Source organism: Pongo pygmaeus, chromosome 4, assembly GCF_028885625.2.
Source record: "Pongo pygmaeus isolate AG05252 chromosome 4, NHGRI_mPonPyg2-v2.0_pri, whole genome shotgun sequence".
NCBI lineage: Eukaryota > Metazoa > Chordata > Mammalia > Primates > Hominidae > Pongo > Pongo pygmaeus.
This window is the reverse complement of record NC_072377.2, coordinates 160,529,594-160,551,231: the sequence shown is the minus strand read 5'-3', so window position 1 is coordinate 160,551,231 and position 21,638 is coordinate 160,529,594. Positions and strand designations below refer to the sequence as shown.

Below are 21,638 nucleotides of genomic sequence, written 5' to 3'. Positions count from 1 at the left end.
CACCAGTTTGATCAGAAGTCATGCCTATGACTCACAGATCTTTTAAAATAGGACTTTTCTTTAGAACTACTATTTCTTTTCTCTCTTCATTCATGAGGTCTCAGGAAGTATAGCACATCTGTCTCAATGGATGGTCACATGTGCCTCTTGATCTTCATCAGCTTGGGCCATGATGGACAATGACTTTCAGTCTCTTTGTGGTGTCCCCCAAATGAATTTAATACATGTGACTTGGACTGCATGTTGTATCATATCATTCCAAACAGAGCCTCAAAATGTGTTGAAAATCCATTTCCCTGTTTTGGAGTGAGGTTGTAATGTAAATCAAAACTCTGACCACACCCCAGATTTACTGAGTGAGACCTCTAGAAGTGGGGCTCGGCAATTTGTATTTGAAAAAGCTTTCTAGGTGATTCTGATGTGTGCTAAAATTTGAGAACCATACGCCTCAGGTATGTCTGTGGTAGTAGTCAGATTAGGTAGGATAGAGAACAAGATCACTGAAGGAGAGTACAAGGAATTGATCAGGATATTAGGTAAATTATCTATATAAATATTTCAATCATCAAGAAATGTGGCCACAGTAGTTTTAAGGAAAGAGAGAGAGTCAATCAGAAGCAAAAATCTTTAAGAATTTAGGAGGAGGCATGACCTAAGGGTTTCTAGATGACCATAACAAGAAAGGGTAGTTGGTAACACAGTCTAGTGGTTTGAATTTCAAATCAAACTGTACAAGGGAAGGTCTTTGTGGCCGGAAGAAACCAAAAAAAAAAACAAGAAAAAAACAAAGGTCAGCAGCCCTGGTCAGAGTTGGAGAGTGGTATAAGATAAGATGGAGAGGTAGGGAAAGGATTTGATTCTTACCCTAAGGCTAATTGGATATAGCGGAATAATTTTAAGGTGGTCAAAAGTGACAGGTTCAGATTTGCCTTTTCTGAAATGTTATTCTGGCAACAATGTGCAGATAGAGATAAATGGTCAGGTATTAAATTGTTTAGGACCCTGGTTGATTGGAAGAGATAGGGTGAAATCTTGAGAAACGTCAAGGATAATCTCAGATTTCTGTTTGCACAACTGGTGCCATTTGGCCAAGACAGATAAGCGGGGAGGAGCATCAGGAGCTAGGAAAACAACTCAAAGATTTCCCATAAATATTATCTTATCATAATCTGACAGCATGGAATATGACAAGCACTACTTCAGCTATAGCTACCTTATGTTGAAAGAAGACTGTGGAGCCAAGATTTTGAGGTTCAAATCCTAGCTCTACCACTTTGCAGCTGGCAATTCTTGAGCAAGTTAGTTCACCATCTCATCTTTAAAGTGGAAGTAATAAGACTTACTTCATAAGTGAGAATAAAAGGTCCCTATCCTCCAACAAAAAGACTGATTGTTCTGCAGCTATCATCACAAGAAACTGGTTTTAAACCTATACAAATTGATCAATGACAGCTTTGTATGAGTATACAAGTTTCTAAAAGCCAGCTAATCGGTGACACTCCCTCCTTCTAAAAGTCAATCAATTCCAGAAACCTCACTTCCACAGTTAAAGGGCAACCAGATTCTGAAACTCTCTGCTTCTGAAAGTCAAGCCATCCCTGAACCCCACTTACTGTGTTCTATTCCTATTCTGTCCTCCAGGCCTCCCACTCCATTAACCTACATTACATTTTGTTTACATTTCTTTCCTTTTAAATTTATCTTAGAATATGTTGTGTTACCTTATATATATAAACCAGAAAAGTAGTATTGTTGTTATCAAAATTCAAAATGTTATCATAACATAAATAATATCATACTGTTAGAGTAGGCAGATGGCCAGACATGAGCAGGGTGGAGAGCCCCTGGAGGAGGAAGCTCTGGAAAATCTCACACCCCAGAGACCACCCAAAACATTCATGCTGGATATGAGCAAAAAGGAGGGAAAATGCCTGTGCAGAAAAGAATGCCCCAAAACACCCTTAAGACACCCAGTAATTGCTGACTCTGCAGTTAACCTGTCAGAATGTGGCCAGCTACATCCTGATAAAACGGGAAGAAGGGCAAAGGGGAAATTCCTAAGAGATACACAGGCACAGTAAGTACAGATTTAACTGCTATATGACCTTCCTGGGGTGGCAGTAATGAGCATTCCCTCCATTAGGGAGGATTCCTATTGATCACTGGGCCCACACATACACATCATCAAGGGGCAGGAAGGAAGACTCCTACAAACAGGGGCAGGAACTAGGTGGGCAGACGGCAGAGACTTAAGACAGAAGCTAGAAACTAGACAAAAGCAGAGACTTAAGACAAGAGACAGGAACTTGAAGAAAGAGTCTGACATCATAAAAACCCACAACACAGAACTCTCAAGGCTATTGGCTAATTCTCTTTTGAGCAGCCTGCTCTGACTTGTCTTTCAGAGTGTACTGTCTCTTTAAATAAACTCTACTACTACCTAACCCTGGCTGCTACTGTCAGCCCACTCCTCTCCTGGAGTGTTCTTTTTTTTTTTTTTTTTTTGAGACAGGGTCTTGCTCTGTCACCCAGGCTGGAGTACAGTGGCTGGAGTGTACTCTTATTTCCTTAATAAACCTTTTGCTCGCTTTACAATTGGTCTCTTGGCTGAATTCTTTCCTCCAAGAAGACTAGACCGGAGGACACTCACACTTCTCAGTAATAATACCATAATTTACTTATTATTATCCAATATTTTGATCCTGATGTTCATCTTTAGGTTAGTGTATGCAGTTGTATCCCGTTCATTCTCTTTGTTATGTAATCCATTGAATATTCTACAACTTGCTGATTCACTCTCCTAATGATGGACATTTTATTTTGGTTATTTCCATTTTCTTGCTATTATAAACAATGTTTTTATAAATATTTCAGTATGTGTCAACTGCAGCACATGTGCAAGAATATCTGCAGTGTGTACACACAGGAGAGGATTTTCTGAGTCACAGAGTAGGCCAGTGTTTTATTTCACAAGAAAATGCCAAAGTATACTCCTAAATGTTGGAGAATTTACATTCCCCAAAGCAATGTATTGCAGTTCATTCCAACACTTTGTACTTTCAGACTTCTTAATTTCTTCTAATCCAGTGAGTATAAAAGATATCTAATTGATGTCTCATTTTGCATTTCCCCAAGTACTAATAAGGTTGTACAACTGTTCATGTTTTTCCTTTTCTTAGTAAACTTTGCCCATTTTCCAAGAGGTTGTTTATCTTTTCTTAATGTTTTGTAGTAGCTTTTTATATATTCTACTCACAACTTCTTAATCCTGTGTTGTCAAAAAAAAAAAAAACTTTTCAGTTTGTAACTTCTCTCTCACTTTACATGTCTTTTGAAGAACAAAATATTAAATAAAAGATTGGTAAAGGCAATGGTTTTCTTTGAAGTATGTAATAAAATTAACAATCCTTTAATAAGATTGATGAGGAAAAAAAGAGAGAAATAGAAAGGGAGGGAGAGGAAGACAGAAGACAAATGGCCAGATTACAGAGTAGTTTAGGAGATTAGGATTCTGCATTTGATTAGCTACCTGCTCTTATTGTCTAATATTTTGTTTTACTCCAAAATATTACACAAGTTAGAACATTATCATAATATCATATTATATGGACAATGTTTAAACTCACTCACATTTTTACCAGTTTATTTTACCAACCGTTCCTTCTATATCAGCCTCCTGGAATTATTTTCTTTTGTAAGTGCAGTCTCTACAAGTTTCCTTAGTAAAGATTTCTTTCTGTGGAAATGTGTTTATTTTTTTCCTATTATTAAAAGGAAAACAATTTCAGCGTGACAGTTATTTTGTCTCAGGGCTTTGAAGACATTATTCCAGATCTACTTTCCTCCACTGCTGCCATTGAACAGCCTGCTATCAGTATTACTCATGGTTCCTTTGCAGGTGGATCTGTCTTTGCTCTCTGAATGCTTCTAAGACCTTCTCTTTGTGGTTTGTATCTACAGTTTCACTACAACTTGTCTATGTGTGGATTCACATTTTATTCATCTTATTTGAACTTCCTATATTTGCAAATTAACATCATTCATCAGTTTTAGAAAATAGCCATTATCTCATCAAATGTTGTACCTCTTTCATTTGCTCTTTTTCTGGGACTCTGATTAAACATTGAACAAACTTTTCAGCTTATCCTTTCTGTCTCTCCACTTCTCTCCCATATTGTCCATTTCCTTCTCTCTCTCTCTGCTGAATTCTGGGGTAATGTCTTCGTGTCTATCTTCCTCCAACTTCAGCTGTGTCTACAATGCTGTTTTACCTAACCAGTTCAGGGTTTATTCTACCAATTCTGTCTTTCAAAAAGTTCTAACAAGTTCTTTGTAAAATCTTCCTAATCATTTATTATGGTCTTTTATTGTATGGTCATATTTTAAATTGCTTTTTACTCTTTCAAATGTTCATTTATTTTATTTTATTTTAGATGGAGTCTTGCTCTGTCGCCCAGGCTGGAGTGCAGTGGCATGATATCAGCCCACTGCAACCTCCACCTCCCAGGTTCAAGTGATTCTTCTGCCTCAGCCTCCTGAGTAGCTGGGATTACAGGCATGCGCTACCACACCTGATTAATTTTTGTGTTTTTAGTAGAGACGAGGTTTCACCGTGTTAGCCAGGATGGTCTCGAGCTCCTGACCTCGTGATCTGCCCACTTCGGCCTCCCAAAGTGCTGGGATTACAGGCGTGAGTCACCACACCTGGCCTACTCCTTCAAATGTTCATACACAGTAATTTCATATTCTCTGATAACTCTAATACCTGAAAATCTTAGAAGTTGAAGTCTGTTTTCTTTCTGATATCTCTGATCTATATTGGCTGGTTTTCATGTGTATTTTTGTCATCTTTAACTGTGGGATCATTTTTTTATCTTCACCTGTGGGATTCCTGTAGGCCTAAACAGGAAATGCTTTCCACCAAAGAAGATTTACTATTGCTTTTGTTGGAAGCCAAAGAAAGCTACCAACCAAGGGACACTTGGTCCTCTTCTAGGTCCTGAGTTCATGCAGGAATCTTGGGTTCAGATTTCTTACTCTCTGGCTCACAGCTAGCTTGCTCAAGGCTGATTCTTAGAAGCAGCAATATATGGGTATTTGCAGTTAGAACAATTTTGGTTTTCCTCATCTGCTCCTTGCTCAGCACTTCCCACTTTGGCTTCGGTTCAAGGTTTGTTTTATTTTAAGGTGGTGTTTGCACACATAGAGGGACGGAGATTTTCTTTACTCGCTCCAGGCCTAGCAGTGCATTGAAACCCAGGTTTAACTATGGTCTAGGTGTTTTGTAGCATACAGGCCCATTGAGGTAGTCTGTCAAGTGAAAATATAGAATATTTGTTTTAAATTTATTGTTGTAAGATTTCAGGTGATACAATCAGGGTCATAAAACCTTTCACTGTTCTCTGATGACATGTTATACATTTCACCCAAATACATTGCCTTAGTTTGTGTTATTGTGACATAATGGGAAATATATATTTGGTCTCTGACCTGTTTTCTGAGACAGTGATCCTAAAATTCTTGTAGACTGAGATGCTAGAAGAATCTTTTGTTGTAATATTGGTCTTTGAACTTAGTTCCTGACACAGAGCTCCTAAGACTTTTGTAACTTCCCAGTGATAGGAGCATCTTTTGTTCTAATGAGACTTTGTTGTGCTCCTGGATAGCCTCAGCATGGGGGCTGGTTGCCAGAGGTCTCAACTATGTGATCGAAGGGTTGAACCTTTATAATCACATGGAAAGGAGATGACAGAGGCTGAGCTGATCATCAATGAACAATGATGTAAACAATCATGACTACCTAAAAAAGCTTCCATAAAATTCCAAAAGGACTAGGTTCAGAGAGCTTCAGGATTGAACACATGAAGGTTCCTGGAGGATGGTACACCTAGAGAGGGCAAGGAAGCTCCGTGCCCCTAACCAAACCTTACACTATGTATCTCTTACATCTGGCTGCTCATCTGTATCCTTTGTAATATCCTTTATAACAAACCAGCAAACAAATGTTTCCCTAAGTTCTGTGAGCCTCTTTAGCAAATTAATGAAATCAGAGGAGAGGGCAATAGAACCCCAATTTATAGCTGGTTGGTCAGAAGCACAAGTCACAACCTGAAGCTTGTGATTGGCATCTGAAGTAGCAGCAGTCCTGTGGGACTGAGCCCTTAACTTGTGGGATCTGACACTACCTCCAGGTAAATAGTGAGAACTGAATTATAGGACACCCATCTGGTATCTGCTGGAGAATGGCTTGCTTGGCATGAGGTGGGTTGGGGGAACCACAAACATTTTTGGTGACTGAAGGTAATCTATGTTGAGGCTTGTAACGTCTGAACGTGGAAGGAAAAGCATTTGCTTTTTTCCTACCTCAAACATTGATACTCACTTCCTTCTCTGAATCCTCATGGATTCATTGTCTCTATCATCCAGTATAAGTCTTAATCACATTTAATAGTTTATCAATCTCAGTCTGCCCTGGGTAAGTATTTACTGCTTCTGCATTCCCCAAGGACAGAAAGCATTGTCTTTACATGTCTTCTATTCTCCCAGGAACCCAAGGACAAAAGGCCCTTGATCAAAAATGATTATTGGTAATTTCATTGTGTGGAAAAAAGTGCATACAATTGAATTAAAAATAGAATTTTTGACAACAAGCAATAAAGGTGAGGAGTAACTACAGACCTTCTCTTTTTCCAAAATAATGTATCTATTTATCATAAGTAAAATCAACAGTGAGAATTATAAACACCAACACCCTTCTTAAAACTCTAATTTAAGCCTTTTCTGTAAAACTTCCCAAGTGAAATGCGAGGGAAAATGTTATCATCACTGACTTTGTAAACCAAAAATAAACTTCTAAGCCCCCTAACCAACTGAATGGACCCCTCTTCTCAGCCAAGGGCATTCCAAAGTAAACCTGAAAAACTACTTCTGGTGGCCAGGCACAGTGGCTCACGCCTGTAATTCCAGCATTTTGGGAGGCCAAGGCAGGTGGATTGTCTGAGCCTAGGAGTTCAACACCAGCCTGGGCAACATGGCAAAACCCTGTCTCTACTAAAAATACAAAAATTAGCTGGGTGTTGTGGCACACATCTGTAGTCCCAGCTACTTGGGAGGCTGAGGCATGAGAATCACTTGTACCCAGGAGGCGGAGGTTGCAATGAGCTGAGATCACACCACTGCACTCCAGCCTGTGTGACAGAGCGAGACTTAGTCTACAATTAAAAAAAAAAAAAAGAAAAGAAAAACAAAAAGAAACCTACTTCAGGCCATGATGTGAAAGTGGGGTGGGGGTCAGACATGCTTCATGATAACCTTCTCCCTTTGGAATTCAGGCACAACTGACCAGCATTACCATTAAAACAGAGACCTTAAGAGTAACCAAATAGATTCTTTCTAGAAATAAGATACCAAATTCCAACCTGACTTTAGTATAGCATCACGTGACAGATAGTAGGCCCTGAAAGAAAAAGAAGCGCTTTACCCCAAAACATATTTCTTTGAAATATTTGGAAATGGCCCCGCAAAGGTGTCTCTTAAAGGGAAAAATATACATTCTATAGAGAATTCCCTTCCTTTTCCCGGTCTTTTCCTGATCCAGGAGAGATTTAACTAAGACTGTGGCACCTTTTAAGGTCTGATGAAAGACATTTACCATTTATTTTCTCTGAAGCTTGCTACCTGGAGACTTCATCTAAATAATAAGAACCTTGTCTTCCACAACCCCCCTTAACTATAAACATTTCTTTCTGCTGACTTCAACTCTTCAGGCAGAGATGAACCCTTTCAACCAACTGCCAATCAGGAAATCTTTAAACCCACCTTTAAACCCAGCCTCCACTTCAAGATGTCCCACCTTTCCATGTCAAACCAATGTACACCTTACATATATTGATTTATGCCTCCGCCTGTGACTTCTGTCCCACTAAAATATATACAAACCAAGCTATAATCCAACCACTTTGGGCACATGTTCTCAGGACCTTCTGGGGCTGTGTCATGAGTCATGGTCCTCAAGTTTGGCTCAGAATAAATATCTTCAAATATTTCACAGATTTGACTCTTTTGTTGACACCTTGAAGGAAAACAAAACTCTTAATTTTGCATATAATAAATTACACTTGTTTCTGGATGAATATTTTTCTCTATCACATTCCAAAACAAGAGACAGGAACCAGTGATATATTTTTTACTTCAGGTTTCAAAACCAAAACAGACCTAATGATACAAACAAAATCCCTCAGTGAATAAAATTACAAAGAGTATAGCTGCTCAAGACCTATTTGTAATCAGAGCATCAAGCCATACTGTACAAAAATGTCAGTTCTGGCACAGCCTTGATGAGCTAAGATTGAGCACATGGGCCAGTTTATCATATTATCCTGACTGCCCTCTTTTAAAGCTGGCAGGCCCAATTTGAGTATAAAAAGGATTTCAGTTTGAGTGATTTTTGCATCTGAAAAAGAACCACCCAGACTGATACTGCTTTTCATTGCTATTTTTTTCCTAACAGAAATAAATGCACGGAAAACATTCAATATAAATATTTTCTCAACATCAAGTGGTCCTAGACATGTTTCTACAACACTTTTCACTATAATGTATAAAAATAAAAATCTTGCTAAGGGTTAAGAGATACTTTTGTTCCTAAAAATAGGCAGGGCATGCTGGCTTCTGTCTGTAGTCCCAGCTACTCAGGAGGCTGAGGCAGGAGGATCACTTGAGCTCAGGAGGTCGAGGTTGCAGTGAGCCATGATTGTGCCAGTGCACTCCACCCTGAGTGACAGAGCAAGGCCCTGTCTCTAAAATAAACAAATAAAAACATATGTCATTCAATAAAAATATATGAATGCATTTCAAACATTTGGATGCAGTTTCCTTTTATTTCTCTGTTTGAGCTAGTGGAGGTTAACACTGGGGAAATCACAGCAGAAGCTTCTTTAAGGTAGGGCAGGGAAGCAGAATCGTCTAGTAGTAATTCTCTATGCTATAATTTCATTATTCTACTTCCATCAAAATAAATGGTATTAAAATGATAAAAACCTATAAGTTTAAATATCAACTCAAATCTCCTTCCTACTTCAGATGATATGGAAATTCCCAGCAAGTTTTAAAACTTGCTCCTTTAACAAATTTCACTGAGTTTTCTGCCCACTAGTCAGGATACAGATGCCTCAGTCTCTTCCATCATTTTTACACTAGCCAAAGTAGTGCATTCACTTCTTTATTCAAGTGTATGTTCCTTGACTGAATAAATGTTTACTGGGTATATTGGCACTTTTTTCAAACTCACCAGGATTATAGGCAACAGAGTTTCTCTAAAATATCCTAAATTCTGAAATGGAAAGTATATTTTCTTATAATTTAACAACAGCCATAGAGCCTTCTTTAAGCCTTCTACAGAACCCTAGCTGAGGCAGGTTAGATAGAATATTTCATTTTTATTACATGGTTATACATTACCCTTAAAGCAGCTCTCTCCTAGAAATCAACAGATCTCCCCCACCACCCACTCACCCACTGTATTCCTCTGCTTTCAGCCCCACTGGCTTCCACGCTGGTTCTCAACTGTGAAACTCACAGTCCCACATCACAGCCTTTGTACTTGCTTTTCCTGCTGCATGGAAAGATCTTCTAGCAGATACTTGCTGGACAACATCCAGCTTTGGTCGCAATTACACACAATTATTTATCATTCTTAACCTGTTCTCGGTAAATAAGTGCTATCTCCGTATTCTTCAAGGGCAGAGACCATTATCTTTACTTGTCTCCTCTCTTTCCAGCATCCCAAAGTCAAAATATTCTCAACAAATTGTTGGTGATTTTGTGGTGTGAAAAAAAGTTCATACAATCTTAAAAACTGAATTCTTGAAAACATGCACAAATGAGATACAATTTGGCTTTTAATTTAGTGAAGCCTTCCCTGGCCCCATGTTTCCTAATATTTTTTCTCTCTTTCTCTGTGTCTTTCTCTCGCACACACACTCTCTCACACACACACTCTCATATACTCTCTCACACACTCACACACACTCTCTCACACACACTCACACACACTCTCACATACTCTCTCACACACATACTGTCTCACACTCTCACACACACTCTTACACACACTACATGCACACTCTCACACACATACTCTCTCTCACACATGCTCTCACACTCTCTCACACACTCTCTTACACTCACATGCACACTCTCACACACATACTCTTTCACACACACTCACTCACACACACTCTCACATACACTCTCTCACACACACACTCTCACACACACACTCTCTCTCACACACATACACTCTCACAGACTCTCTCTCAGAGGCAGGCCAGCTCCAGAATCTAGCTTCTTAATCATTACACTTTATCACAGCCGAATAAATCTCAGTACTTTTATATAATGGTACATTATGCAGCTCAGAAAAATAATGAGGCAGCTCAATGGAAGCATACATGAACAGTCCCCAAGATGTATCATTTACATAAACAAACAAGGTACATTATGTGCTGTCACGTGTGTAAAAGAGGAAAAACATGCTTTTTGTCCACCTATATCTTCGGGAGGATGCAGAAGGCACTGGAAACATAGTTGTACCAGGAAAAGGGGAATTAAGGACTTGGGATCAGGGATGAGGGCACATTTACTTTTTACCATTTTGTATTGTTTGGCTTTTTAACATGCACAAGTAGTGTTAAATAAATTAAAAATCACCATCTCAAAAAATTCTGCCCTCAGTTCAAGTAGTCATCCGAGTTTCCAGAAAGGGTTGTTCATACATTGGGTATGGCAAACTGGGCTCTACATTCAGTCCTTATGTTAATGCCTTTAAACATGTGAGTAATGCCCTCTGGGTTGAGGAAGGAGAAGTGGTCCAGAGAGAGACAGATAGAGGGATTAAGGGCACTCAAGTTGGCATCAATGCTTCTTCCCTCCTCCAGGATCTGTTCCCTAATTATTCAATCAAAAGAGTCTACAAGGCTCACAGAAAAGCCATAGGGCCCTCAACACCATCCCAGCTCCCCCACTGTCCCGTTACACCACAAGTTCCCACCGCCAAACCCATCTATGGCAAATTAACCTATCACTTAAATTTCACTAAAAATGCTACATGAGGGGAATGGAGGTCAAAGTCAAAGGGAATATATTACGAGTGATCAATGACAACAATCTGCTGACAGACTGATGCTCAGTCATGACCCAGAGGCCATGGTCAAGGGTGCTCTCACTCACAGGCATGAGTGGGTGTCATGAGCCTGAGTTCTACACTGGCTCTGCCACTAGCCTGTCATGGGATCTTGAACTAGGAAAAACAGCTCTGCCTCCCAGTCCTTACTTTCTCCATCTATAAAAGTCTGTAGTGTCAGACTAGGTAAGTGTTTTTTACAATGTGCTTTTCAACCCATTAGTGTCATGAAATCAATTCTGAGTACCATAGCATGATTTCTTTTTAATGAATGGGAATAGAATGGAAAATATCAGACTATACTGTCTATAGTAAGATTTTTCAAAACTTTTATTTCAATGATATGGGTGAATATATTGTGTCTCCACATGTAAATGTGCAAGTAAATAACAGGATAAAGCAGAATAGAGGATATCATTAAATTACCCATAGTAAGGGTAAGTGCTATATTTTTTGAAACTTTTGTGTCAGTTGCATGTGGGGTATATACTGATGACATAAAATACCTTAATGTATTTCTTAACGTACCTCATAGTCATTTGCAAGCCATAGAAGAAGATATTCTCTAAGCTCTTTTCAAGCTCATTGTTTTATAAGTTAATTGGAGACAATATTACCTAGTAAAGTTTGAAAATAAGGAAGTCTGGATTCAAAGCTCTGTCCTGCCACGTAGAGCAGTGAGGATCAGGTGCAAGTCAACTTGCCCAACCCTCAGCTTGCTGTGCGTTCTCTAAAGATCCCACTTAGAGACGTGAATGTTTGGGAATAGGGAAAAAGAAAGAGCACTCACTTTTCCTCCTGCCCTTCTACATTGCTTTCCAGTATTTTCCTGATCCGACTATCACCTTTTCTCTATTCTGGTTAATCCTGCCATTATTTTTTCATCTCTGTGGTGATTTATTAATTCCTTTACCCATAACCACAACATCAAGTTACTGGAAATATGAGAAGAGAAAAATACATGTACATAACTTAGAACCATGTTGGCACATAGTAGATAATAAATGGCAACAGTAACAGTAGCAAAAGGAGGAGGAGGAGGTGGTAGTGGTGGTGGTGGCAGCAGTGAGAGTAATATTTATCCTCAATGCCCATTAAAAAGTGAGAAGATAGGGTGAGATATTAGGCCTAGTTATTAACAATATCCTACTCAGGAAATTTTGCATTTCAATAAAGGACCATAGAAAACATTAAATTATTTGAAGGCCTAAAGAATTAGCATGCAATGGAGGAATTTTAAGAAACCTATGAGATAGGAAAGGGAGCAATTTGTTATGGTGGTAGGGGAATAAAGAGAGGTACCTCTGCCTTGCACCTGACCCTTAGATACCAAATCAGAAAATAACACCAATAATCTCAGTCTGATTATGGTAGAAGGGCAAAGTGAATCACAATCTGGGCCTTCTTTCCTTGAATAATCAGAGTCTTGTTAGTTTGGGTTGGTTTGGCAAGCTTTTTGGGATGCAGGGAAGATGCGAGGTTGAGATATTTCTTCTGCCTTGTCAGCCCTGATTATAATGTTTTCAAAGGATCACGTGCAATATATCACACCGATGATCTGTGTCTTACTGTCTCCATAATATTGACACCATGTGATAAAGATCTGTGTGTTAACAACGTCAAAGTACACTGCACATGTTTCTGTGTCTGAGGATGTAGTTAGGCTGATCCATTTGGTCATACTCCAAAGCATCCCAGGGGTAGAAAGAAGGATCCCAAGGTGACTGCTTCCCATCTAAAAAATGGTTAAGAAGAAAGAGGAGCATCATCTGATCACGACTTTGCCAATGATCCTGTGCCAGGGGATTGGCAATGAACATCCATACATCTCTAATTTTTGAAATATCACATACAAGAACATCAAAGGAGGATCCTACTCCAGACACATTTTCTTGTTTGGAAACTAGACTGTGAATCCAAAAAGCCCATAAGGCCTTATGGGCTAGGACCTGCCAAGATGTTCTCCAACAAACACCCTTGACTATAGGAGTTTGCCCAATCAGCAAATAATTTCAGGTCTGCTTCTCTCGTTTTCAGCAAGAGCTTCATCTGGGAATTGTGCAGTTGCAGGCTGTGTATCTACCTATGCAGAAGGCTTGCAAGCCTGCCTTCAAAGCAAACAAGTAGCTCACCAAGCATGTGTTAATCACTCTCAGCAGGCATTAAGAGTCCTGGGCCAGCAGCCAGAAACCACTGGCATTCACACTGGCTGTGGCACTAACTTGCTGGGTGATCTCAGGCAAGTCCCTTTCCCCCTCTGAGCCTCAGTTTCCTCATCTCTTCTTTAAACTGATTGGACTAGATTATCTCTAACCTTGGTTCTCACTCCTGAAAGCCTATTAATTTTTAAAACTTTTGGGCTGAGAATCAAATGTGTCTTTCTGAGCAACTAATTAAATGTACAGATAAAATCACATTAACTTATAAATCAGAATGTCCCTTCTAATTACATCTTAAGCAACATCACAGTGAAACTTGCCCAAAGTTACCAACATAGTTAATCAACAACTACTGATACCATTACATGCCTATGTGAAGAACTGTAGCCTCTAGGGACACATTAGACCTCATGGCTTTCAATTCCTATGTTTGGGTGATTTTTCTTTTAGTATTTAAGGACAATGGCCACTTTTTCTGAACCACATGGAATTAGCTCAAAGTTTCAATTAGTCATCCAAAAATGTTTTTGTGAGGTTTCTATATGTCAGGCACTGACCTGGGTGCTGTAGATCCAACTTGCAATAAAACCAGTCCCCTGATCTCAAGAAGCTTATATATAGAATGAATGGCAGATACAGAGAAGTAAATAGACAAGTATACTCCAGTTTAAATGGAGGAACACATTATAAAGACATCTAACACACTCTTTGAGGACTCAAGGGAGATTTTTCCCAAAGAAGCAATATCTACGCTGAGACTTTATAAACAGATGGGAGTCAGCCAAGCAATTGCAGCAGGGGATGGATCTATGAAACATCCTAATTGCTAGAAAAGTAAAAGCAAATATTTGGAGGCGATTTCACCACCTAAAAATTAACCCCCAAAGTTCAAAAGATTCCCACTCTTCTCTCAACATTTTCAGCAATGGGTTTTTAAAAATACAAACCAGAATGTGTTTCATATAAAACAGTGTCTTAAAGTATAAGGAACAGTGACTCACAGCAATGCAATAGCAAGGGTACGGGGAGTTTAAAAAGGAGAGATCTGGATTCTGTCAGTCTGCTACTTAGAATCTGTGTGGGCCAAGTAGTGGCTCACACCTGTAATCCCAAAACTTTGCGAGGCCAAGGATGGAGGATTGCTTGAGCTCAGGAGTTTGAGACTAGCCTGGGCAACGTGGCAAAACCTCCATCTCTACAAAAAAAAAAAAATGCAAAAATTAGCTAGTCGTGGTGGTGCATGTCTGTAATCCCACCTACTCGGAAGGCTGTGGTGGGAGGATGGTTTGACCCAGGAGGCAGATGTTGCAGTGAGCCAAGATGGTACCACTGAACTCCAGCCTGGGCAACAGAGCCAGACCCTGTCTCATATAATAATAATAATATTAATAATATTAATATATAATATATAATATTAATAATAATATAATAATAATAAATAAAAATAAAAAGAGAATCTGTGTGAACTGGCCAAATTGCTTAACCTTCCCAGCGTCAGCTCCCGGGTTAAATGGAGCCTGGCACATAGCAAATATTTAACAAAAAGCAGTAAAAATGCTAGCTGACAGGTGCTCAGGACACCATGCTAAGCACTTCATCAAGGTAAATCCTTGCAACATAAGACAACCTATTACTGTCTTCAACTTGTACATGAAGAAATGGAGACTTGACGAAGTCAAATCACCAGACCAAAGTTATAAAAGCAAGGCAGGTGGGGGTAGGCCTTGACCCCTAGTTGTCTGCACTCAGGGCCCAACTTAACCATTAAGTGTTTCCTTTCACCTTTTACTTTTCCACTGCCAGTCATGCCAGGAAAGTAGGTTCTGACCACTGAAATGGCAAAAAAAAAAAAAAAGTGTCCAGCATATTAATGAAGCCCTTTATAAATATAAGGTTTTCCTTGGTTCATGTTCTATTCATAAATGACTGTGGTTATTTAAAATACATGTATCAGAGAGTTGCTTATCAAAGCTACCTAAGGCTCAATTACCACCCTTGAATAAGAGGTCAGGGTTAAAAGCAAAATATTCAAAAAGATAAATTTGGATCTGAAAAGGGAAAGATGATAAAACAGTTTGCTGGACAAGATGTCTGGTACCTTTGGCCACTTTTCAATGAAATAGAAGGGAAAAGATGTTGAGGTCACTGAAAAAACAATTTAAGTGGGCCAGAAAGAGACAGAGTGTGTGTGATAGCTCCTTTTTATTTGCAGAATGAGGCACTGATCTATTCTGAGGGAGTCAAAAGCATAATAACGAAGGGGAGGAAAGGGGTGTTTCTTACACCACAGCTACATCCACTATATTGGGACACTGAACTTGACACTTTTGACATAGTGACACATTGGCCCTGGCTCATGGCATCATTTTGTGTCAAGTATTAGTACAAATGCCAACACTCATGCACTGAAGGAGCATTTGATATTTCCATAAATGCTTTCCGACTTGGCACAGGAAAAAAAAAAAAACAACAAAAAACGAGTATAACAAACATCACTGTGATTACTATACTTCTCAAAGAGCTTGCAAAGTTGCCTCCAGGTGGGCCTGCTTGTTTCCTTGCACATCAGTGGGCTGCAACATGCATGGAGTTTACTACTTTTTGTATTTCTATTTGGCTGGAAGCAGGAGGGACTCAGAGATCTCCTCTGAAGCTGTCTGGAAGGGATCCAGTGTTGGAATCCAGGAGTGAGGGAACTGGGGAAAACGATAATGTATAAATAGATGTAGGCTTGGGGCATGGGCTAAAAATATAGATCTCTGGCCTCTCTGCCCCAAGGTTTTGATTCAGTAAGCCTTTAGGGGAGTCCGGCAACTTGTGTTTTGACTAAGATGTAAGTGACCTTGATGATTAGCCATACATGACAACTACTGGTGTGGTGAGAAGGCTAGACTGAGACTCCAGACTGGGTGCTGGTCCAAGTTCTGGCACCTACTGGTTGTAGGATCTCTGGCAAGACACTTCCCAGTTTCTTCAGCTACTTTTGTTTTTCTCAAATGGTAGAGTGGGGAGGGAGAATGCTTGGGAAAGATCTCCAAGTACTTTTGGCTCCATCAGCCTAGAATGGGGTGTTAGGATTAGCAGCTACCATGGTACATAATTAGGACCAGAGATCCTGGAGTCAACCACACCTGGACTCAAATTTTAGCACTGTACTTTCTAGTAGTTAGACTGCTGACAACTAAAGTAATTTCTCTGAGACACATTATATAATTTCTCAAAGTCTCAGTTTCCTCAGCTAAAATGCAGATGATAGTAACAGTGTCTGTGGTGTAGCTTTCTGTTAGTTTTAAATGGGCAGATAGTACATGAAGAATGCTGAAGGCAATGCCCTGAGGAGTCCTCAGTACCTGTTAGTTGTGAAAGCCCCTGACAAGGTCAACCAGAGGAGCCATCTGCCTTCCCCTGGAACTACTGTGATTAATGAGGCTCATGAAGGTAACCCTGGCTGAGCAACTTCCTTGGGCTTCTCCTTTTATCAAGAGAAATTCACAAGAAATAAGCTTTTCTGGAGAGAACAGGATAAGAGAGAGAGGTGTTAAACAGCATCTATTAGGAAGATATCCAGAAACAAATTAGAGAAGGGTGCTATACCATCTACACCACGTGTATCCAAGCCTGGTTCAGGGACCACCTGCTTTAGAACCAACTGGGGCACTCAAAGTTCCTATTGGAACAGGCTCCCAGGGGAATGGGTCCAGTAGTCTGTATTTCTCGGAAGCTACTGAAGAGATTTTTCTAAAAACAAGGTTAGAGAATCATTGGTAAATATTGTCAGTGAGCCAACACTCTGCCTCAATTCTCCAACATGCATTTACCCAGAAAACTACAAACAAACAAAAACAATGACTACAAATGCACTTATGCATGTGTGCATTTACCAAGAATCTGAACTTCCTACACTTGTGTCATCTCCAATGGGTTCCAAGTGTGTGTCCAATTTCTGCATAATTCATGACTCCCCAGAGAAACAAACATGAACCAAGGGCTGGCTACTTAAGGATCTGGACTATGTCAACTTCCTTAGAATGGCAGCATGGTTTATGAAAATTAAGTACAAAAAGAATGTGACTTCAGGGCACCTCTCTTTTCCCACCCTTTCCCTCCTCCCCATCTGACCTCCCCACCCATTCCCACTCCTTTCCCTTTTTGTTCTCTTTTCTCACACTCTTCTTTCTTCAGATTTATTTTCCCTTCCATTCCTTTATCTCTCGGCCACTCTTGCCTCCTCTTATTCTTTGCCCTGTCTACCCTGTAACTTTCTTGTCTTCTCTCTGCCCTCCCTCTCTCTTTCTATCTCTGTGTGTCTCTGCCTCTCTCTCCATCTCTTTCTGCCCCTCTCTCTTTCTCCTTTTTCTTCTTACTCTGACTCTGTACTACTGTCTGACTGTCTTTCTGTAATATACAATATCTCCCTGCCCATTCTCCTCTTGGCCCCCAGCTCCTGGCTCCCTTTCAAACATCAAGGCTCCAGCACGTTTCTGGCGAGGCATGCGCCCCATGCTAAATCACCCAGTGTGTGCTACACATCCAGGAAATCACTCTACTTAGATGTCCTTGATGATCTGCTGCCAGAGGCCCTAGGTGAGGAGGGCTCTCCTTAGGAGGGAAACTAAATTGGGGCTGGAAGGATGCAGCAAAATTACCAGAGTATTAAGGCAGCAAGGCTAAACAGCTGTGGTCTCCAGAACTTCCTCTGGAGGGAAAGCCACTGGGGCAAGCGTCAACAGCAGAGGGTTCTTTTGCGTTTTGGAGTGTCCACCACTTTGTTTCCAATATACAAACATCTCACTTCACAGTGGGTCGGCAGCGATGTGGCAGCGCCAAGTGTGTGCCGGGAAAGCATTAGCTTCCCCAAATCTCCATCACTCTTGCCAAAGCCAACCAACCTTCTAAAAATACAAAATCTAAATAAAAACGGAGTGCCTGCTATGTATGTAGGTTCCAGACAACTCTCCCTTTCCCCCAATTTCCCCTCGCCACACACACACACACACACACACACACAGCTGCTCTACCTTCCAACTGGACATCCACCTCTAAATACCTCCTTTATAGACATTCCAGAGCTTCTCCCATGAACGCGGATAATTGTCCCCAACCTACAAATGAGTAAGCCGAGGAATGGAGAAGTTACTGGGCAATTTTGGAAGACGCTGCTTTGGAGGGGCCACAGCTTTAGAGGATTAGAATATTTTGCACTTGGCACACCTGAAGTCACCGAAGAAAGGTGAGTTCAGGTGAAACTTTTTCAAAGCTCAACCGCGCCCTCTCCTAATTTGTCTCCCTGGCGGGTGCAGACTTTTCTAATTTCTTCCATCCAGCTCTTAAACTTGACTTGTCTCCACACTCACTCGCACACACCACGTGTACGCCCATACCTGCCCCTGTGTATGAATCTCAAGATAAAAACGCAGGAGGCGGGTAAAAAAGAATAAACTCCAGTAGGACTCCTGGTGTTCCCGCAACTTCCCCTCCCTTCAGTGGAGTACAGAGGATCGAAACTATGAGTTTTGGCTCGCCGCCCAGCCGGAGGAGCTGGGATACTGCCGCCAGGGATCGCGGGGAAGGCCGTGGCTCAAGTCATGGCTCAAGACCAGCCAACTCCGTGCTGCCCAGCTGAATGGCCTCTCAGTTGCCTGCAAGTTGAAACCTCAGTCGGGCACACAATGAGGCCGCTGTTTTCCGACAGGAGGCATTTGGATGCCTCACACACTCACCCCAAATCGGGCCTGAGAGCAGGGGGCGCGTTTCCTTGCCCATGTTCAGATGCACCCCTAGAAGCAGCAGAGGCAGCCCGGGGCTCGGGGAGGGAGCCGTTCCCCTCCCCCGCGCCTAGCCACAGGAAGCCCGCGCAGGCCACCTGTTGGACTCTGTCTGGACACCCTGTATTGTGCGCCCCTAAAACCCGCACCGCACCGCGGATCAAGACAATCGGGCATTCCGGAGGCTGGATCCGTCAGCAAAAGATAAATTTCACTACCACCTCCTAGTCGGGATACCTTTCCTGGTGCCCCCACCCATGTCTCTCTGTCTCTATCTCTCTCTCACACACACACACTTCTTTAATATACCAACAGCCTTTTTTCTTTAGTGAAGCGCGCTTAGGCTCCCCTAAGGGCTAGGGCTGCCCACGATCTCTTAGCGCGCCCAGGCGGCTGCGGATCTCTAAGCGCTTATGCTGGGAGCTAGCTTAACGCGCGGGCGGCTAAAAAGCCCCAAATGGCACGTTGGTGAGGAAGTCAGCGATCTGCTCTAGGGAGCCCCTTTTCTCCTTGGGAAACGGAAGGGGACTCCCTCCTTGGCTTAGAGATGGAGGGAATTGGGGAAGCCCCCGCGGCAATCGAGTTGGAGGAAACAATGTTGCATTCCTCTGCCAATGCCAGATTAGGTGCAAGGAGACCCAACTTTCTCCTGTCTCTTTGCCATCCATGCAAGCCACTAGCTGGGGGTAAAGGGCGCCTCCACTAGCGGCCTACTCACCCCTGGGTATAAACGCTATCCCGCAGGGCCACCAAGCCGACTGGTGCGTGCGGAGTCCGGGAAACGCCTTGGTGTCTCACTCCTCTCCTGGGCCACGCGGCTACGCACTCCAAGCCGGGCAGCTGAGGGCAGTCGATCCCATGGGTGGCGAGTTGGCAGAGGGCACGCCGCCCGGGTGGGGGCGCATCGCTCCCAGGTCTGGCGCAGGCTGCGGCCGGGAGAGGGGCTCACAGGGAAGTTGGCGGCGCTGGGGGCGGACTTCGGACTTCGCGCTCGCTCCGGCTCGGGCGGCCGGGTGCGCCCTCCGGGATAGACAAGGGACTTGCCAGCGGAATAGGGGCCGGCGCTGGCCAAGCGGCTGCGGAAAGCCTCCGCCGGCCGCCGCCTAGAAGAAGCGAAGCGGCATCGCGCTGCCTAGAGCCCCCAGTAGCGGCTGGAGCAGAGAGCGCGCAAGAGAGCGGGGCTGTTTCTCCAGGCTGTGGGTCTCCCTTGCTCACAGCCCAGCTCGCTTCAACCCGCCGTGCCCCTCCTCCTGTTCTAGTCCTCCTCCCCGCCGGTGCTTCGCCGGCTCGCCAGGCTCGCCTGGTACCTGACGCTGAGCGGAAGGCGGCCGCAGCTTCCGCAGCATGGAGGGCGATCTCGCCGACTCCGACTCCGGCTCCGGCTGGGGCTTGGGCTCGGGCTCCGGCAGCGGCAGCAGCGGCCGCCACCTCCCGCGCGCCCACGTGCCGGAGTCCCGGTGTGCGCGCTCCGGCTGGCGGGGCTGGAGGGAGGGAGCGAGGGCGAGCCGCGGGTGGGGGCGGCGGGGAGAGGCTGCACAGCCGCGCGTTAGAGGGGAAGCCGCCGAGAGGCTCCCGAGAGCGCGGGGCTCCTCATCTGCAGCTCCAGGAAGACTGGTGTGCAAGGCTCCCCCAGCTCCCCGCTCGCTTTGCAGAGCGGAGGGAGCCCCAGCGAAACGCGAGCGGGGTCGGGGGAGCTCCACTCCGCAAGATCAGTCTGCCGCGGCGGCCAGAGGCGACTACGTGTCTCCGCCAAGGGGGCAGGTTTCTAGTATCCTTAAGCCCCCTCTCCACTCCCCAGAGAAGAAAGGGGTTAAGAAACACCGGGAGAAGGAGTGTGCGGTTTCCCAGCGAGAGCTTGTTCCGGCTTGCCCCGCCTTCCTCTCAGAGAAAGCACTTTTCCCGTTAACCAACAGACTCCAAGGGTTTCTCCTTCCAGGGAGAAGGGAGGTGTCTTGCAAGATGGGCCTGGCAACCTCCAATCAATTGACAAATAATTCGTGAGCACCCACTCTGAGCGACGCCGGGCAGCGTCCTGAGCACAGGGCCCTCCGTAGTTGGGAGTAATGTTGTATTCTCTGCTCTGCGTGCCCTTAGGCAGGCTCTCCCTGGGCCTCATTGCCCTAGCCATAAAATGAGGTTCTTTTATGATGAGTAAGAAAAACAAAAACACGAGAATTTAAAAAAATACAATTTAAAAGATGGGTAATAGCTCAATACTAACAAGAAGGATAATTAAAATAAGAAAATTTCACAGTAGTAGAAAATGAGAACTTTAAAGAGACAAAGTTAGCAAAACACACATAATACTGGATACCATGTGCGATTACTTAGACATCATTGTCTCCAATCTTCTCATCTTAATGGGGAAATTGAGCCTCAGGGAAGACACTTGGCTTGCCCGCTGTCACACACATCCAGTTTGGTCAGCCCCCAGTCTGGTCTCCTCCTGCCAGTCCTGGGCTTTTTCTGCCACACGCCAGTACACAAATTATGCTCAGCATTACTGAGACGAGTCATCAGCAAAAGAGGGGA

General features: G+C 42.9%; 1 protein-coding gene across 4 annotated transcripts in view; it reads right to left on the bottom strand.

Annotated features, from left to right (window-relative positions):
• Positions 1-21,010, bottom strand: part of SGCD (sarcoglycan delta) — a 1,056,619-nt gene extending 1,035,609 nt beyond the window's left edge. For 2 of the 4 annotated variants that reach the window (XM_063665308.1, XM_054488390.2), the window contains exon 1: positions 19,825-21,010. The gene's annotated coding sequence lies outside the window, so the exon portion shown is untranslated. The remainder of the gene's footprint in view (positions 1-19,824) is intronic. The other 2 variants (XM_063665313.1, XM_063665309.1) reach the window with 2 other exon arrangements.
• Positions 21,011-21,638: the final 628 nt, after the last annotated feature.